This window comes from Gorilla gorilla, chromosome Y, assembly GCF_029281585.2.
Source record: "Gorilla gorilla gorilla isolate KB3781 chromosome Y, NHGRI_mGorGor1-v2.1_pri, whole genome shotgun sequence".
Taxonomy (NCBI): Eukaryota; Metazoa; Chordata; class Mammalia; order Primates; family Hominidae; genus Gorilla; species Gorilla gorilla.
The window spans coordinates 25,702,171-25,719,893 of NC_073248.2; the positions used below are offsets into that span (position 1 = coordinate 25,702,171).

A 17,723-nucleotide genomic window follows, 5' to 3' on the forward strand; every position below is an offset into this window, starting at 1 on the left:
GTATCAGTGACATCTAATTATTTCCTTTGACCTGTATTATTCCTCTAAAAAATAAACATTTTAGGATGAGGCAGACAGTTTTGTAGTCTTTCTGAAGACTTCTCAAACATTTTAACCTTGTTAGTTTTTAAAGAGAAACAGCCTAATTAGAAAACTTGAGCAGCTTCCAAGGGTGACATAACACATCCCTAATTTTGTATCTGTGTTCAGAGAAACAAAGGAAAACGTACAACAAACTACACAATTTACTCTCCTATTGAATTTGCTTTAAGCATGTGTGGCTAACCAATAACACCAGGCATCTTGCAGTACATGTAAAATTTTATTGTGAAAATTTTAAGGCAGATATTACATCTAAACACTTTTCAAATAGCATCAACAAGTATGAAATTACTTTGAAAACAATTCCTTTTCCTTTGAATACCTCAAAAAATTCATGGAGGAAGTTAGTATCTACCTCTCTCCACAAAACCAACATGTTTCTTTCAGTAATATGCAGGTAACGATGCAGAAATAACATTTGAATTTTTGATTTGCAAACAAGGTTTGGTATGCAATAACTATTATTTTGAATGCTTGCTTTAATATCTGCTCCAGTCTCCTTTTTCAGATCGACGCTCCCCACCACCTGCTATAGATGCCACATAACTTGAGCTACCATATGCTTCCCGAGGATCAGGGAGCACCCTACCCAGAGAAGGCGGATTCCTTTGGTCTTTTCTGCAAACATGCTCATGATCACAATAATGAAAATCACCACAGCTCCTTGAGTAACTCTCCTGACTTCTGCCATATCTATCTCGTGTATTACTATATGCATGGCAGGTGCTTCCACCATAAGACATCCGAGGTCCTCGTGCAGGTGGTGCACCATGAGAGGTCCCTGCAGGGTTGATAAAATAATATGTGGGACTACATTTAAACACTTTTACTGCTATCATTAAAGCATGAATTAGTTAAAGTACTATTTGGAAATATCTGCTTTCCTCCGCCTTTGTTGACAGGATATTAATCAAGTCTTCAATAGTCAGAAGGTTTTATTTAAGAGAAGTGTAAGAGTAGTATTTTGCAGCTTAACAAACTTAATTCTAAAGTAAATGCTCAGTCACATTTTCTTAACGTTAACTGAAGTTCTCACCTTTGTATCATTCCCTAGGCTTTATACTGTTAAGAATACTCAATATTTAAACATGTTGCATATGTCCTTTACAATTTTCCTTAGAATTTCATTAAAATAACAATCTGGTCTATTCAATAAAATTCTGTAATTTACAAATCCATCCTGGACCCTTACCGTATCTCGGAAATGCATCTCTATAAGAACTTCCACTTAGATGTTCAGAATGATCTCTACCAAGGGCCTCACCGTAGCCACCATGATAACTAAATTGAAACAAAGAAGTCTTTTCAATTTCAGAATGAACAATTTAAGAAATCTATTTGATAAATCCAGATAACATGATAGTACCTATATCCTCTAGAGGAATGTTCATCCCAACTAGAATGACCATAATCACGGTATGCATAGTCTCTAGGTGGTGGAGTATAATCCCTGGTTTCCCGGGAACTTGGATGATTTCTGCGTGCACAAGTTTAAGCAAGGAATTTTAAATTGTCAACTTCTAGTATCCAAAACATAACTAAATTACAACTTCAACACAATTAAATTGCCAAACATCTAAATAAAATGCCCACAGAGCCCAAATGCCCAAATGCCCAAAAAGCACATGAAACAGATACTCATAATCAATGATTCAGGAAATGCATTTCAAATAAAAAAGGAGCTTCCACACTTCACACACACACACACACCGGAAGGGAAATAAATTTTCAAAAGCAGGAAATAACAAGTGTTTGAGAGAATGTAGATAAATTGGAGCCCGGATACAATATTAGTTGGAATGAACAATTTAAGAAATCTATTTGATAAATCCAGAAAAAGTTACAGTATCTACATCCTCTACAGGAATGTTCATCCTGCCTAGAATGACCATAGTCTCGGTATGCCTAGCCTCTAGATGGTGGAGCATAATGCCTAGTTTCTCGGGAACTTGGATGATTTCCGTGTGCATAAGTTTAAGCAACAAATTTTAAATTTTCATCTTCTAGTATCGAATATATGACTAACTTACAACTTTAAATTAAAAGGCCAAACATCTAAATAGATATTTCTCCAAATAAAACAGGCAAATGCCCAAAAAGCACATGGGACAGATACTCATATTCAGTGATTCAGAAAATGCGTTTCTTTTTGTTTTATTATACTTTAAGTTCTAGGATACATGTGCATGAGTTAATGGGTGCAGAAAATGCATTTCAAATCCAAAATGAGATATCATATTTCACACACAAAGATGAATGGCAATAAATTTTCAAAAGCAGGAAATAACAAGTGTTTGAGAGGATGTAGATAAATTGGAGCCCCGATACAATGTTAGTTGGAATGAACAATTTAAGAAATCTATTTGACAAATCCAGAAAAAGGTACAGTACCTATATCCTCTAGAATGACTTTCATGCCGACGAGCATGACCATAATCACAGTATGCATGGCCTCTAGATGGTGGAGCATAATCCCTAGTTTCTCGGGAACTTCGATGATTTCTGTATGCATAAGTTTAAGCAACAAATTTTAAATTTTCAACTTCTAGTATCCGATATATGACTAACTTACAACTTAAACAAAATTAAAACTCCAAACATCTAAATAGATATTTCTCCAAATAAAATGGGCAAATGCCCAAAAAGCACATGGGACAGATACTCATATTCAGTGATTCAGAAAATGCATTTCTTTTTTTTTTATTATACTTTAAGTTCTAGGGTACATGTGCATGATGAGTTAATGGGTGCAGAAAATGCATTTCAAATCCAAAATGAGACATCATATTTCACACACACACACTGGAAGGGCAATAAATTTTCAAAAGCAGGAAATAACAAGTGTTTGAGAGGATGTAGATAAACTGGAGCCCTGATACAATGTTAGTTGGGATGAACAATTTAAGGAATCTGTTTGACAAATCCAGAAAAAGTTACAGTACCTATATCCTCTAGAGGAATGTTCATCCCGATTAAAATGACCATTACCACGGTATGCATAGCCTCTAGATGGTGGAGCATAATCCCTCGTTTCTTGGCAACTTGGATGATTTCTGTGTGCATAAGTTTAAGCAACAAATTTTAAATTTTCAACTTCTAGTATCCAATACATGACTAACTTACAACTTAAACAAAATTAAAAGGCCAAACATCTAAATAGATATTTCTCCAAATAAAATCGGCAAATGCCCAAAAAGCACATGGGACAGATACTCATATTCAGTGATGCAGAAAATGCGTTTTTTTTTGTTTTATTATAATTTAAGTTCTAGGATACATGTGCATGATGAGTTAATGGGTGCAGAAAATGCATTTCAAATCCAAAATGAGATATCATATTTCAAACACACAGTTGAATGGCAATAAATTTCAAAGAGCAGGAAATAACAAGTGTTGGAGAGGATGTAGATAAACTGGAATGCTGATACAATGCTAGGTTGGAACGGAAAATGATGCAGCTACTATGGAGAAATGTGGCGGTTCCTCAAGAAAACAAACATCATTATCATAGGACCATGCAATTCCACTCATATACACCCAGAACTGAATAAGCATACTCAAACAAATATTGGTGCATAGAAATACTGGGGTGGAAACCACCCAGATAAAATAATGGGCTAATAGCTTGTGGAAGGAGTGAAGTGCTGTGATGTAAATGAACCTTCAGGACATCATGCAAAAGGAAAGGAGACAAATACAAAAAGTCATGTACTGTTTGAGCACATTAACATTAAATACCCACAACAGGTAAGTTCAGAGGCAGAACACTGACTGGTGTTTGCTAGCAGCTGAGGAAAGGGAGAAAATGGGAGGGACTGCTTAACTGGTAGTTGGAGTTTTAATTTGGAGTGATGAAAATGTTTTGGAACTCGATGGAGGTAGTTGTTGCATGGCACAGAATGTATTAAACACCACTTAACTGTTCACCTTATAATATTTAATTTTGTTATGTGAATTTCATCACCACAGAAAAAAAAATCAACCGTGCTTTTTAATTTTTCCTTTACCCATCGTTAGTTGCATAACCATCATCTCTTGGTGGCATGCGATCATTTCTCCAGGAAGATATTGTTGCTCTGCGTGGAGGAACTCCATAATTCTCTCTTCTTTGTGACATGGGACCTTTAACATTCAAATGATGGAACATTATGTAAAGAACACCAAATCTGAAACGCTATTTTCTCTTCTCTCAAACAACTTTTTAAAATTATTTCTTCTATGACTCCATTCTTTGTTTCCTAAATTACTAGACAGTCATGACACTGTGAATATTTCTCATGGCTTTGGATAATCCCATGGCTCCCACAAGGCCAGTTCTTCTAATGAAGCTGAAGGCAAACATTAATGCTTAGGTAAAAGTTCATTTGTAATGGTTAATAATTACTTAGTTATTATTTTCCTTTTCATATAAATTACTGATGACTGTGAGTGACACAGGGAAAACATGTAAAACCATCAAACTCTTCACTGATTTTAAAGTTTACACACATTGTCCTTTCTCAGCCAAAGAAGGTAGATTTTCCAATATCATTCAGTCCATCTCACACACACATAAATACAGCTACCTTTAAATGACTATATGCTAAATGTTTACATAAAAGTTCTTTATCTCTAACTCGTTGGCTCTATCTTAAATGTTGACAAATTAAAATGTATTAGTGAAGATTTACTAATGATGGTCAAGATTTGCTTTTACTGCAAAGAAAGCAATGCTATGCAAGGGGTCATTACAACATTGTTGCTATTTCAAATTAGGAAGTTTCTCCTTTAATATATTCTTCACTTGCTATTCCTTAGAGGTCAGTGTTTCACATATGATACCTTCACTGGCTAATTTTCCAATGGAAATGTGTTGGCTTGGGTATCCTGAAGCCGATAAATACCTCCCTTCACCGATACTCTATGTATGAAATGTAAAATTGAAAATGGCAGTTTTTAACTTCCTCCATATTAGGATGGAGGACTAAGAAAGAATTTTAGTTTGCTCTGCTTAAACTTCCTTGCTAAGAACTTTTATTTATTGTCTTATTTTCTTCTGTTCAGTCTGCAGTCTTACAATTCTTCTCAAAAGTATTACCTGCATTCAACCCTACTGCTCACCTCATGTTGCTTAGTTCTAAATTCTCTCCTCCAATAATTTCAAGTCTTACACTAAGGATCTTGTGTTAATGTTTAAACATCCCGGTACAATCTCAATTACTGATTTACATACACCTATATTTCACAACTCTGCATTTCTGTGATGTCCAGTTAATTTAAGAATTTTGGACTCCTACGTGTCTACCTTTCGAGCCTTAAATTTATTTTTAAATCATATTTAAGCCCAATGATTCCTTGTCTGCTAAATGCTCCTGTAGTTCTTTTGAATCTTCATGCAAGCAGTGAGCATGCCTTGCACATACGCATTACTGAGGTCTCAGAAGCTGGACGGCCAGGCTTAGCGGCTCACACTGTGATTGAGTGTGGAAGGCTGAGGCAGCTGGACCGCTTGAGCCTCGGGCTTTAACATCAGTTTTGACAATGTAGTCAGATCCTCTCTCTACAGAAACACAGGAAAAAAATGTAGCTAGGTGTGGTGCTGCATGCCTGTAGTTGCAGAAACTCGGGAGGCTGAAACAGCAGAATTGCTCGAGCCCAGGAATTTGAGGCTATAGTAAGCCGTCATCTCACAAATTTGAGGCTACAGTAAGCCGTCATCTCACATCGTGCACTCTCACCTAGTAAGAGCAAGACTCCAACCCAGCAAAGTCACTGAACAAGCAATTTTTAGAATGGGACACCAGGGGACTTAGGAAATGGAAGAATTAATTAGATCAAGAAGCCTACCATCAAAGAATACTGCTAGGAACTTTTAGAAAAATTAAGGGGAATTTTCTAGCAAGCACAGGATTAAAAGGAATGTTGGCCTCACTCTAATCACTTCTTTGATCTGCAATGAGAAGCTCAAGTATTTCTTCAACATAAATCTGAAATGTACCTAGTGAGATAGAAACTATAATAAAAGCTATCAAGCAGTAATTATGCTCACGTATGTGTCACTTCTCTTTTGTTCAGTGAACTTAAAGCTAAGCATTCAGGTAAAACAGCTCATTTTTAGTCATACAAAAACTATGGTCTTTCTGTCAGGTAGCATTTACCTTGCCTTCCCATCCATCTATTGCTTCTTGCCACAGCAGAAGGAGCAGATTTTTTCGGAGGAGGACCTCCACTTCTTGAAGATGGACCTCTTTTAACTGGAATGAGTCCCCTAGAATAACTCATCTTGAGATCAGGAGTGTATCCACCATCATCTGTATTTCAAACAAAATCTTTTTAGTTAACTAACATCACTGTTTCTTAAATGGCTAAGTTTTAGTTGTTTACAAATATTTTCTACATTTTATAACAAATTCACATTTTGTCTAAACTAATAAAATTAGCATTCCTACATGGTATTAGTACACTTCAAGCAATAAAAGTTCATTTAGAAAATCTAGAAAGAACCTCAAGTATCATAACATATCGGTATGAAGGAGAGATGTGGGAAAATGGGGAGTCAACGGGGGCAGATATCTATCACTAAAATATCTAAATATAATATGCATAAAAATATTAAAAGAAAAATGATAAATGACCGTTTATATCATTGTGTAATGAGGAAAAATTTTCAAAGCACATCATAAAGATAAACTAATTTCCATTCAAAGAAACTCAAATATTTCCAGTACCAAGAAGTCACATATCAGGAAAACACACTGTCTCTAAAATTTGTTAACACAATATAGAATTCTTAAAATTCCCTTATGAGACACTAATTTTCAGATGCGACTATGCTGAATTTTAACAGTCTTTAAGAATTGCATATTCGGTAATATAAACATATTTTTATACATCTACAAAAATGTAGATATATGCCAATTGCCAGGTGGTGTTATAGGTTAGAATTTATATATACATTCTCGTCCGTGGCAGAGTATAATTGAACCTCACCCTCAAAATCAGTGGAGACAAAATAGCCATGAAGCTATGCATCTTTAAGCAAACACTGCAATTTCTACTTGAAAACAATCTCCAATTAATTACATGTCTGGTTATTAAAACTCCACGTTAATTGTTAGAGTTTTGAAGGTTGGTTAAGAGATAATACCAGTTAACCAACAGGTTTATTTATTTATTCAGATGGACTCTTGCCCTATCACGCAGGCTGGAGTGCCATGGCATAACCTTGGCTCACCGCAGCTTTTGCCTCCCAGGTTCCTGTGATTCTCCTGCCTCAGCCTCCTGAGTAGCTGGGATTACAGGTGCACACCACCACGCCCAGGCAAATTGTTTTGTATCTTTAGGAGAGACAGGGTTTCACCATGTTGGCCAGGCTGGTCTGGAACTCCTGACCTTGTGGTCCACCCGCCCTGTACTCCCCAGGTGCTGAGGTGACAGGCGTGAGCCACCTCGCACAGCCCATCCAATAGTTTTTTCTTTTTCCTTTTTTTAAATATATGGTTTGTTTTTCTTTTATATGTAAAGATGGACCCCTCATTTCTATTAAGTAAATCACTCATAAATATCATTTTCAGTGACTCAGCCTCCAGCAAAGAAAGATTCTTACATATCTGTGAAGCAGTGGTTTTTAGATCTTTCCAGAGTCACAGACTCTTTTCAGAAATTAAAGTTCTACATTTCTTCAATTGAACATGCTTTATGGCAGGCCAATGTACAAACTCTCTGTATCAAAATTACAAAGCAATACATTTGCATAGATGTTTCCACATGTAGACACAAGAAAACAAATACTGCAAAATCAATCTTCAGTATTCAGTTACTTTTTCCTGTTGGAAAATTTTAAATATTACATCGTACTTTGATCATACAACTGACACGAAGTTCTGGGCCCTAAAGTAGAAAACTCTAAAGTATAATTAATATAAATGAGTTCTGCAGAAAACCGGTTGACTACAGGCAATCAGCATTCACAAACACAACTCAGTTTCAAATGTGTGTTACTTCAATGCAAACTTCTTATAATTTTAAAACAAATTTTAGATATTAGTTCAATCATTCTTATAATACACCTTTAGTACTTAGAAATAAGTTTGCTTATTATCAATAAGCTAATTTTCTCTTCATACAGGAAATAAAAAAATTGAGAAATTTCGATATCGTCAAACTTATTTTCTTTCAGTCCTATGGTTCCATCTTTATATTTTAAAACATTACCCAGGTGTCCTTCATGTTAGGGAAGCCACGCTCTTTTTCCTCCACTGCTTGCTCTTGCAGATCTCAGACTTCCTGAAGGGCTTCTGTTTCTCGAAGAAGCTGGTGGTCTCCGCCTACCATCACTTTGAAAAGATGGTTTCTTGGCTTGTTCTACTTTTATTGCTTTTCCATCCAAAGACTAGAAGTATTAAGGGTACTATCAATAACACTGGCACATTTAACGTAAGCACATTTTACAAACATTTTTACATCAACTCTAGTTCAATTCAAGGTATTTTCTCCCAAAAGGAAACTTTTTTTTCTCCTAAAGTGAACACATCTTTCGCAATGCCAAATTTGAGATAGTTACTGAGCACATGCCTTCCATTAAGGGATCAAACACAAATTCTATTATTCAAATTCCTTGAAAACTCCTCCATTATTAAAAAAAAAAAAATCAAACATAAAAAAAAAGATTGACCCATCACACATTCTATGGAAGAATGTGGCACATCTGTTTTTTTCCCCAATATATAATCCACTTCATCTTTGTATTCACATCACTGGTTTGAAAGTTGCACTGTCCCAACGAAACTTGTGTCATTTAAAAAAAAAATGAGCTTACTTTTTCAGAGTGATTAGTCACATTACTCATTATGAGTTGTTTCTTGTTGGATTTGCTAACACTTACATAAAATGTCCTCATATGATTTACAATTCTATATTGACTCTAAAAATGTTTCCTTAAATGTGATCCTTGTTTGATCTCATTAAGTTTTCTTCCCTTACTCATTTCTTACATTGCCTTAGACGTGCCCCTAAAAAACGAATCTTAATATAGTACTTCAGGTAATTTCTCAGAAATGCTTAACTATCCTAATTAATTTCATAATAACATTTTTCACTGTAATCTTTTCTACAGGCCACAGCAATTTTTGAAACAGTTCAGCTAATAATGTGATTTAAAAATTACATGGATTTTGTTATTTGGAGGAAGGACTTAAATCCCTGAACAAGACCCCTTGCAGCCACATTGCCAGTTGTTCCTACCTTGAAACTTCTTTTGTTATTTCTGGGCTCAAAATATTCTCCCCAGATTTGCCCACGGCTGCTTCCTTCCCAGTGTTCTGAAGTCAGCCAAAATTCCTTAACTCTTAATTCCCCCTGAAAACTCGAAGAACCTCCTTTATTGGCCATCTTAACATTAATGTGCATACAACATTCATAGTTATTTTAACACAATAAATTATGTGAGATGAAGTAATTTAGAAATAACGTTGGCTGGGTGCGGTGGCTCACACCTGTAATCCCAACACTTTGGGAGGCCTAGGCGGGTGGATCATGAGGTGAAGAGATAGAGCTCATCCTGGCCAACAGGGTGAAACCCCATCCCTACTCAAAGTACAAAATTAGCTGGGTGTGGTGGCACGCCTCTGTAGCCCCTGCTACTGGGAGGCTGAGGAAGGAGAATCGCTTGAACCCGGGAGGCGGACGTTGCAGTAAGCCAAGATGGCCCCACTGCAATCCAGCCTAGGGCACACGGTGAGTCTCCATCTTAAAAAGCAAACAAATGAACAAAAACTTTACACAAATTATCTGCTCTTCTGCTTGAAAACTAGAGGGAAAAAAGAAATTATCATAGATTCCTATACAGAAGTCAAAATTATCTCCATACCTACCACAAAGCCATGAACCAAAAGCAACTCTCGGTTTCTACCACAGCTTGAAATACTAATTTATAAGGGTGAATAAAAATGTACTTTCTGCTATGTGACAGGAAGTGTGCTAGATGTAACAGAAAGAAAAGCAACTAGCAAGACTTAAATATGCACTGTATACAATTTCACGATCAATAGATTAATACATAGTACAGCGAGTAGAAAATACCTACAATACGAAATGAGGAAGAAAATATGAAATCTAAGTGGTTTTTGAAGCATAAATTTTATGTATGAGACACACACAGGGAAGGATAATTCTCAAGAAGTCTAAAAAAGCACCTTGGGAATAGCGTGAAGACTAACAGGACCTAAAGGCAGATTGGGATAACGTTATTTATTTATTTTATTTATTTTTTGTTTTTTTGAGACGGATTCTTGCTCTGTTGCCAGGCTGGAGTGCATCAGCGTGATCTCGGCTCACTGCAACCTCTGCCTCCTTGGGTTTAACTGATTCTCCTGCCTCAGCCTACTTACGAGCTGGAACTATAGGCACACACACCCAGATGCAGTTAATTTTTTTTTTTTTTTTTGGTATTTTAGTAGCGACAGGGTTTCACCATGTTGGCCATTATGGTTGCTTTCTCCTGACCTTGTGATCTGCCCGCCTTGGCCACCCAAAGTGCTGGGATTACATGCATGAGCCACCATGCCCAGCATGATTGGGATAATGTTATAAAGCAAAAAAGCACTAAAGAGCACAGAATGGAATGCTCTTGACTACAGTGTAAAGGAATTCAATAATTAATATAATTACATACAAGTTTAAAGCTTAAGTAAACACACAATCTCTAGATTTAAGACTCAACAGGACAAGAGACCATTGGTTCAATCAAAACAAGTCCTCAAACACACTGGGGAAATGAGTCATTAGCTATTCATGTTACATAAATCACTCTGGTGACAGGAAAGAAATGTCCTTAGGAGAAAAAGCAAGCATGGAGCAAAAATGCCAGTTACTTCTTCTGCTATCTGACTTCAATGTTCTCATATTATCTTCTATTTTCAACTACTTAACCTTTCCATAAATGTAAAGGTCTTATTTAAATATACTTTCGTAAGAATATATTTTCATAAAATATATTCTTCAAGAAGGAAAGAGTCTTTCCTTCTTGTGAGTCTGTCTAGATGTCTATCCAGTTTGTCTACGCTCTAAAAGTATTTCCATGAATTGGATGTACTTTAATTAATAGCATTTAATAAATATTGACTTATTACTTTCATTTACATGAGGGTTCCTTATAAGTTTTAAAGCTCTTCAAAACCTTTTAAAATCCATTTGCACTCATATCGAAATACAAACATAGAAAAAGGCTACCAAATATTAATTTGTATAATGTTAATTCCAATACCCTTCCAACTACACTTGCGCGTACATGGCACAAAAAAGAGGATGGCTTCACATGTCATTCTACTATCTTCAAAAGTTTAGTAATATTAAAAAGTCCTAGAAACATTGTTAATTGAAGAACAGAGTTAGAATATTAGTAATAAGGGACTCCTACCTTTCCATTCAAATCTTTGGCAGCATTCTTAGCATCTGCAGTGTTCTCAAAAGTAATAAATGCAAAGCCTCTGGATTTGCTGGTTCGATCCTTTATCAAAAGAACTAAAATATATGAAAACATTTTACATTCATATAATGGACTCATCAAGGTACTAACCATCTAAAAGTTACATCAAACTAAAAAATAATTGCATTTCACATCACTATTATGGTTCTTAATACTCAGTCACCCCTACAGTCAGTCTAGTTTATTCCAGTTTGTTTCGGAACTCCACAGCACATTGACTTTTCCTCATTTTCCTTTCTAAGTAGTAGCTTATCCTTTCCATAGAACCTTAACCTACTACTATGAGAATTTTCCAGTTATCAAACAGATACTACAAAATAAGACTTTAAAACTCATAAGGCATTTTAATGTAGGTATACAATGAACTTTGAAAAAAATATATTTGTTCAAAACATATATATATAACATACATATTTTAAACATACATATTGAAATATACATGTGAAAATACACATGCACACACACACACACACACACACACATACACGGTTTTAAGAGTTACCTTCTGATATGGGACCATGTTTCCCAAACACTGCTTTAAGCATCTTCTCATTGGTTTCTCTATTCAGGCCACCAATGAAAAGCTTGCCAGGATGATCTGCTTCTACCATTGTGCTGTAAATGGTAAAACATTATCTATATTTAGATATAAATAAGCTAAAAAGATAAAGTTTTATTACATACTGTGCTGAAAACCCAAGTAAAATTCCCTTCGCGAGGCTGACATCTTTTTAGTATTTCTTACTTTAAATATGTAAAATTTGTAACACTCAGAGCAAAGGGGCACTAACTTCATGGACAAATGCTGCATTTTAGTATGTACCTGAAAAAATCTCATTTCTAAAAATTAGATAAGAAAAGCTATTGTAATTTTCCTAAGCTGCAATATGAAGAATGTCCCCATTTAAATAATTTTATTTGAAAACAATCTATTTATGAGGTACAGTGTGATGTTTTGCATATTTGCTTTCTTGAGATGTATGTCTCCTGTGGCCAAAGTGAACTGCTCACTGCAGGCTCTTCCACCCAGCCTCAACTGATCTTCCTACATCTCAGCTTCCCAAGTAGCTAGTACTACAGGCGCTTTCTACCACAGCTGGGCAATTTTTTGTATTTTTAAAAATAGACAAGGGTTTCCCCATAGTGCCCAAGCTAGTCTCCAAATCTTCGGCTCAAGTGTTCTGCCGGCTTGGGACTACCAAAGTGATGGGATTTCAAGGGTGACTCACCACACTCAGCATGATATTTGGATAAGAGATTAAATCAAGCTACTGAAAATGTTCTAGGAGGAGAATATTTTAAATATTTTGCCATCTTTTAGTGATTTGAAATATACAATAGGTCAAAGATCCCCAAACCCTAGCCTTCAACCCGTACCTATCTGTGGCCTGAATGTGATGCCGGAGGATGACATGTCTGTGGAGAATGTAACGCCTGAGGATGACCTGAGGTGGTACAGTTTCATCCAGAAACCATCCTCCCTACTCCCTCGCTGGCCCTCCCTGTCCCCGTGACAGCCTCACTGCCCCACCTGGCCTCTGTCACATTGCTCCTACCGGAAGACCCGCCCCACCACGTGCCCCTCGGAGACCTGCCGCCAGCCCCCACTCCCAAACCTGTCCACCTCGCCGCCTTCTTCCCCTGCGCAACCCTTGTCTGAGGAAAAACTGACTTCCACTAAACCAGTCCCTGATGCGAAAATAGCAATGAAAGAGTCCATTACGTTACCCAGGCTGGTCTCAAACTCCTGACTTCAAGCCATCCTCCGACCTCCACTTCCCAAAATGCTAGGATTACAGGGGTAAGGCAGTGTGCCAGGTTAACAGAATAACTTAAGCGCATCTATTTTGTTCCAGTTTTCGGCTATCTAACTCCATTTATCTCGATTACACCCACTTATTCGGTTTAAATTATTTACGGTGCCAAAGATACATGAAACATCTTTCAAATACTGTCATACAACGAAGGAGACAATTACAGGCTTTACAGAGGCAAACTGAAACTGAGATTATTTATGGCCCCATATTTCCACATACACTAAAGTAACACAATTTATGTCAAAATTTGATAATTTCTTCCAAGCAAATCAGACACGCGACATGTGCTAACTAAAAGTGTCACTTTTTAATCGCAGTGGTTAAGGGTATTGCCTGTATTCTGAATCATGACCACATTCACAGAGAAAACCCGCTTTAATAAAAAGTGCACATGAAAACAATGGCGCCTTAGCACCATCTCCCACAACTAGTCGGACATATTAGGTAGTTAAAGGTAGAATCCTCAGGAAAAATCAGTGAGTTTAACGAAAGTGAGTCTCTTAATAGCAATGAGGAGTTCTTTCCCCAGTGACTCCTCCCGTAATTCAACACCCACACATAGAAAACCCATCCCCTTTTATAGACAAAATCCCAAACCTTTGCTTTCTATTCTTGCCGAGAGACCCAGCTGTGCAGAGAAACAGAAAATACCTGCGCTTTTTAGCAGGACAAAGAGCCTGAGGTTCGCCTGGCCCTCAGGCCGTACGTAACCGGCTTCGGAACACCACAGGGCCAACTGCGGGAAGGACAGCTGGAGCAACCCTGAGAGGGAAGGACGCCAGAAGCCGTGCCCGGAAATCCCGCCTACCTCCAGCGACCAATCATTGCGAAGGCGGTGGGCGTCAGCCAGTTACTGCGAAGGTTGTGGGCGTGTCCTGAGGCCCCCCGCCCCGGCTGGCCTGCAGCTCCATCATGTCGCGGTAACTCTTCCGAGACCACGCTTGTGCCATGGGGCGGGCGGCGGTGGATTAAGGCACACGCGAAGTGTGAGCCCTTTGCAGTTGTGGGCATGGAAGACCTACACCCTAACTGGCATCCTGAGTGTGGCAAGACATTAATTAACCCACAGGGAACACACGAAACATCTCACTTCATTAGGCAGGCTAGGCTGATGGTACTGAATATTGCAGATCCAGAGGGGACAGAGAGGGACCAGGGCAGCGGCAGTGGCTTGGGGGGATTGGGGCAGGGCGAGTGCATGGGACTAAAGTCGACTGGTACGTTGCTGAGGTGGAATTCATCTGCACCAGAAGCTGAAACCCTGCAAGGATTCTCTCAGGTCTAGGCAAATACATACTCCGAGTTCCACGGTTCCTCCATGAGGATGCTGTACTCACAGGGGCATTCCAAAGGACTTCTCATCCTGTGCCCTGGGCACACGGGAGGCCTACCGCCATGGTGGCCAATCCAGTGATCCGTGTGCACTGCTTTGCTGGTGCAGAGGCTCTCACAAGTGCAGTGGTGGCCGTGGTGCCTGCTAGCTGGGCTCTGGAAGCCAGGGCCTTGGCATCCAGGGCTGCTGAGCGCAGCTAACCCTGCTGGGTATCTGAGCCCCAGTGTGAGTGTGACAAGCTAAGGGCCCTGTGGGGCTCCCCAGGAACCCTGTTCCACATAGGTGTAGGATGAGGTTCTCAGCAGGGCAAGGCCCGCAGGCCTCTCCTGGAGTTGCCCCTAGAGTCGAGGGGTGCCGTGGGGGTGGGGTGGGAGGCACAGGCTTTGCTCTGTTGGAGCCTCAAGGAGGGCACCATGTTAAGGCTGGAGGCTGTGCAGGAGAGGATGGCCTGTGCACAGAGCAGGAAGGCAACCCTGGGGGAAGAGGCATGCTAGTGGGGGATGACATCATTGCAGAGATGGAGGTGGTGGCCAAGGAGGAGGCCAATGTGGAGCCACAGCAGGAGGACCTGCAGGCACAGCCTGGCCTGGCCCCAGTATGCCCCGGCCAGCAACAGACTCGCTGGACTTGGAGCTCGGCTACGTGAATGTCCCAGGCCGCAGGGCATCCCCGGCTTCTGGGCCGGAGCCATATCCTTGCAGCTGCCAATTCGGGATGGTTGGCAGCAGGGGATGGGCGCCGAGCTCCCGGGAGTGGAGGTGGGGGAAACAAGGTGGTAGGCACTGGGGGTCAGCCAGGATTCAGGGCATGGGGGACAACAAGGGGAACCGAGAACAGGCTCATGCAGATAGGAGGGCAGCTTAATTGCATGTGCCCTGAGGGCATGTGGTAGGGACAGGAAGCCAAGCACAGCACTCACCAGGGAGAATAGCAGCGCCAAGGACCCGTCATAACAGCAGAAAGTTGAAGGATACGTTTCACTGGGAAAGTCCCTGGAGGAAGGGGAGTCTGCATGCCCATGCCAGCCATGGAACTTCCCTGCTCCCCTTGCCTGTGTCCAGCAAGCTTACCCCAGAAACACAAGGTGCTCCAGACTCGGTGTCACTGTGCACGGGGCTGCCGTCCTATGCAAGGCAGGCCCTATCCTCCCAGACACAATTTCTTCCATCTGCCAGTGCTGCACCCAAAGATGTTTAGGCCCTGAGTATATATAAGCTCCCTTGAAACCACTCGAGCTCCATGGGGAGAGCCAGGCACAGCCCCATAGCTACTTCTACCCACAGCGGTTCCCTGGGGTGGACACGTGCACCCCTCAGGGAGACCAGGAGAAGGAGAGAACACACGTCCAGACAGCGGCAGAGCCTGTCCAGCATCCAGCACAAGAGGGCCTCCTGCAGCTCAGAAACGCCGAGCAAGTAGTCGCCTCACACAACACCCCGCCCCCAACCCCCTGCCCACCTCTTCAGTGCCAGTCCCTGCTCAGAGCAGGTTGTCTGGGCCTGCCTCCACCCACCACCAAGACCACCACAGCTGTGATGGTGCCCTCCACGCCAGACAGAGACAGAGGACCTGGAAGGGAAGGTGCCCTGCCCCACACTCTCCGTGCTCTTGCAAAGTTGCAGGGTGTTTCCTTGCACACCCACCCAATCATCCGGCGGCTCCTTGACCAGAGGCAGATTGTGCGGCACACCCAGATGGCCGGGATCACAAATGATGATGAAGTCCTGCTAAGCTACCTACGTGATGGATTTGCAGGTCAGGCTAAGGAGCCTGAGTCTTCCGGAGGGGTCTGGTGTCTGGGCCAGGTTGAGGTACCCCTGGGACCGGGGGGGTGTCTCAATGAGAGACGAGGGAAGGAGAAACACATGCTTCACCCCAGCTAACAGGTCACCTCACCCCAGCTACATGAAATGGTCCTTTGAGTACGTCCTCCTTCTCCTTCTTGGCCAGGTAAGGGGAGGAACGCAACTCCTCCGGGTACCGGCGGCAGGATGAAGATTTCCTTTTATCACAATCTTTACTTCCACAAGGAAGTGATCATTCAGGAGTACTGCCTTGGCATCCTCCGTAAGGAGCGCCTCCCAGCATGGTAGGGGAGCTGGTGTGTGGGAGGGTAGGTCTGCCATGAACCTTCCTGACTCCTCTCTCTGCAGGATACGGGATGTCTCATTCCACTGCAGTCTAGTGGTTGTGGGATCATGAAGGTCAAGCCTCCAGCTGCAGGCCGTACAGCTCCTACCTGACCTTCTTCAGCTGCTTGGCTGACCATGACTGCCCAGGTTCTGGCAGGATTGCTGAGGTGAGCGCCAGGTAGGGCATCATGGGAAAGGATCTTGCTGCTCATTCCTTGGCCTCTGGGGAACTGGCTTTGAGCCATGACCTGAACTAACCTGTACCCACTTCTGCAGTCCCCTACATCATCAGCCAGAGCCTGTAGCTCAATCCCCTGCAGTACTTCTCCAGGGAGGGAGGCCATTAGAGAGTGAACAGAGAGGAGGCCAGGTGAACAGTCTAGGGCTGGGGACTGAGAGGCCGTTGATTCCTGGAGTTGTGCCCCACATGGAGAAACCAAGCCTCAGGGAGGTGACTGCAGTGAGCAATCCCACGCCATCCATGGGCTGGTGGAGAAATGGCCATCAAAGAACTGTAACACCCACATTTTAGGATTGGGGCACCTTAAGCCGCCTCAGAGCAATAAATGTCTAAGGTCCATGGGTAGGAAGCAAGGCTCAAGTGGTAACTGTCTCATCATCCCTCACCGGCTGAGGCCTGAGGCCGGCTACCACTTGGGGCTCAGTTTGGGCTCAACCAGGGCCCTCTCACCCTCCACCCAGATATCCTCCCAAGGCCCCTCTCTATGTCTTCCCTGATGGGCTGCCCACGCCCATCATTTTTTGTTACAATGATCCCAGGCTTCCCTGAGATGCTTTCTGCCCTCTGCCATCATCACTCACACTTCCCTGCCCCACCCTGCCCCACCAGACAAGAGAGGCCGCTACACAGGGAA

At 41.1% G+C, this 17,723-nt stretch overlaps 1 pseudogene; it reads right to left on the minus strand.

Moving 5' to 3' along the window:
- Window positions 1-581: 581 nt before the first annotated feature.
- On the minus strand, window positions 582-14,149 carry LOC129530271 (RNA-binding motif protein, Y chromosome, family 1 member F/J-like; annotated as a pseudogene).
- Between the last annotated feature and the right edge of the window lie 3,574 nt (window positions 14,150-17,723).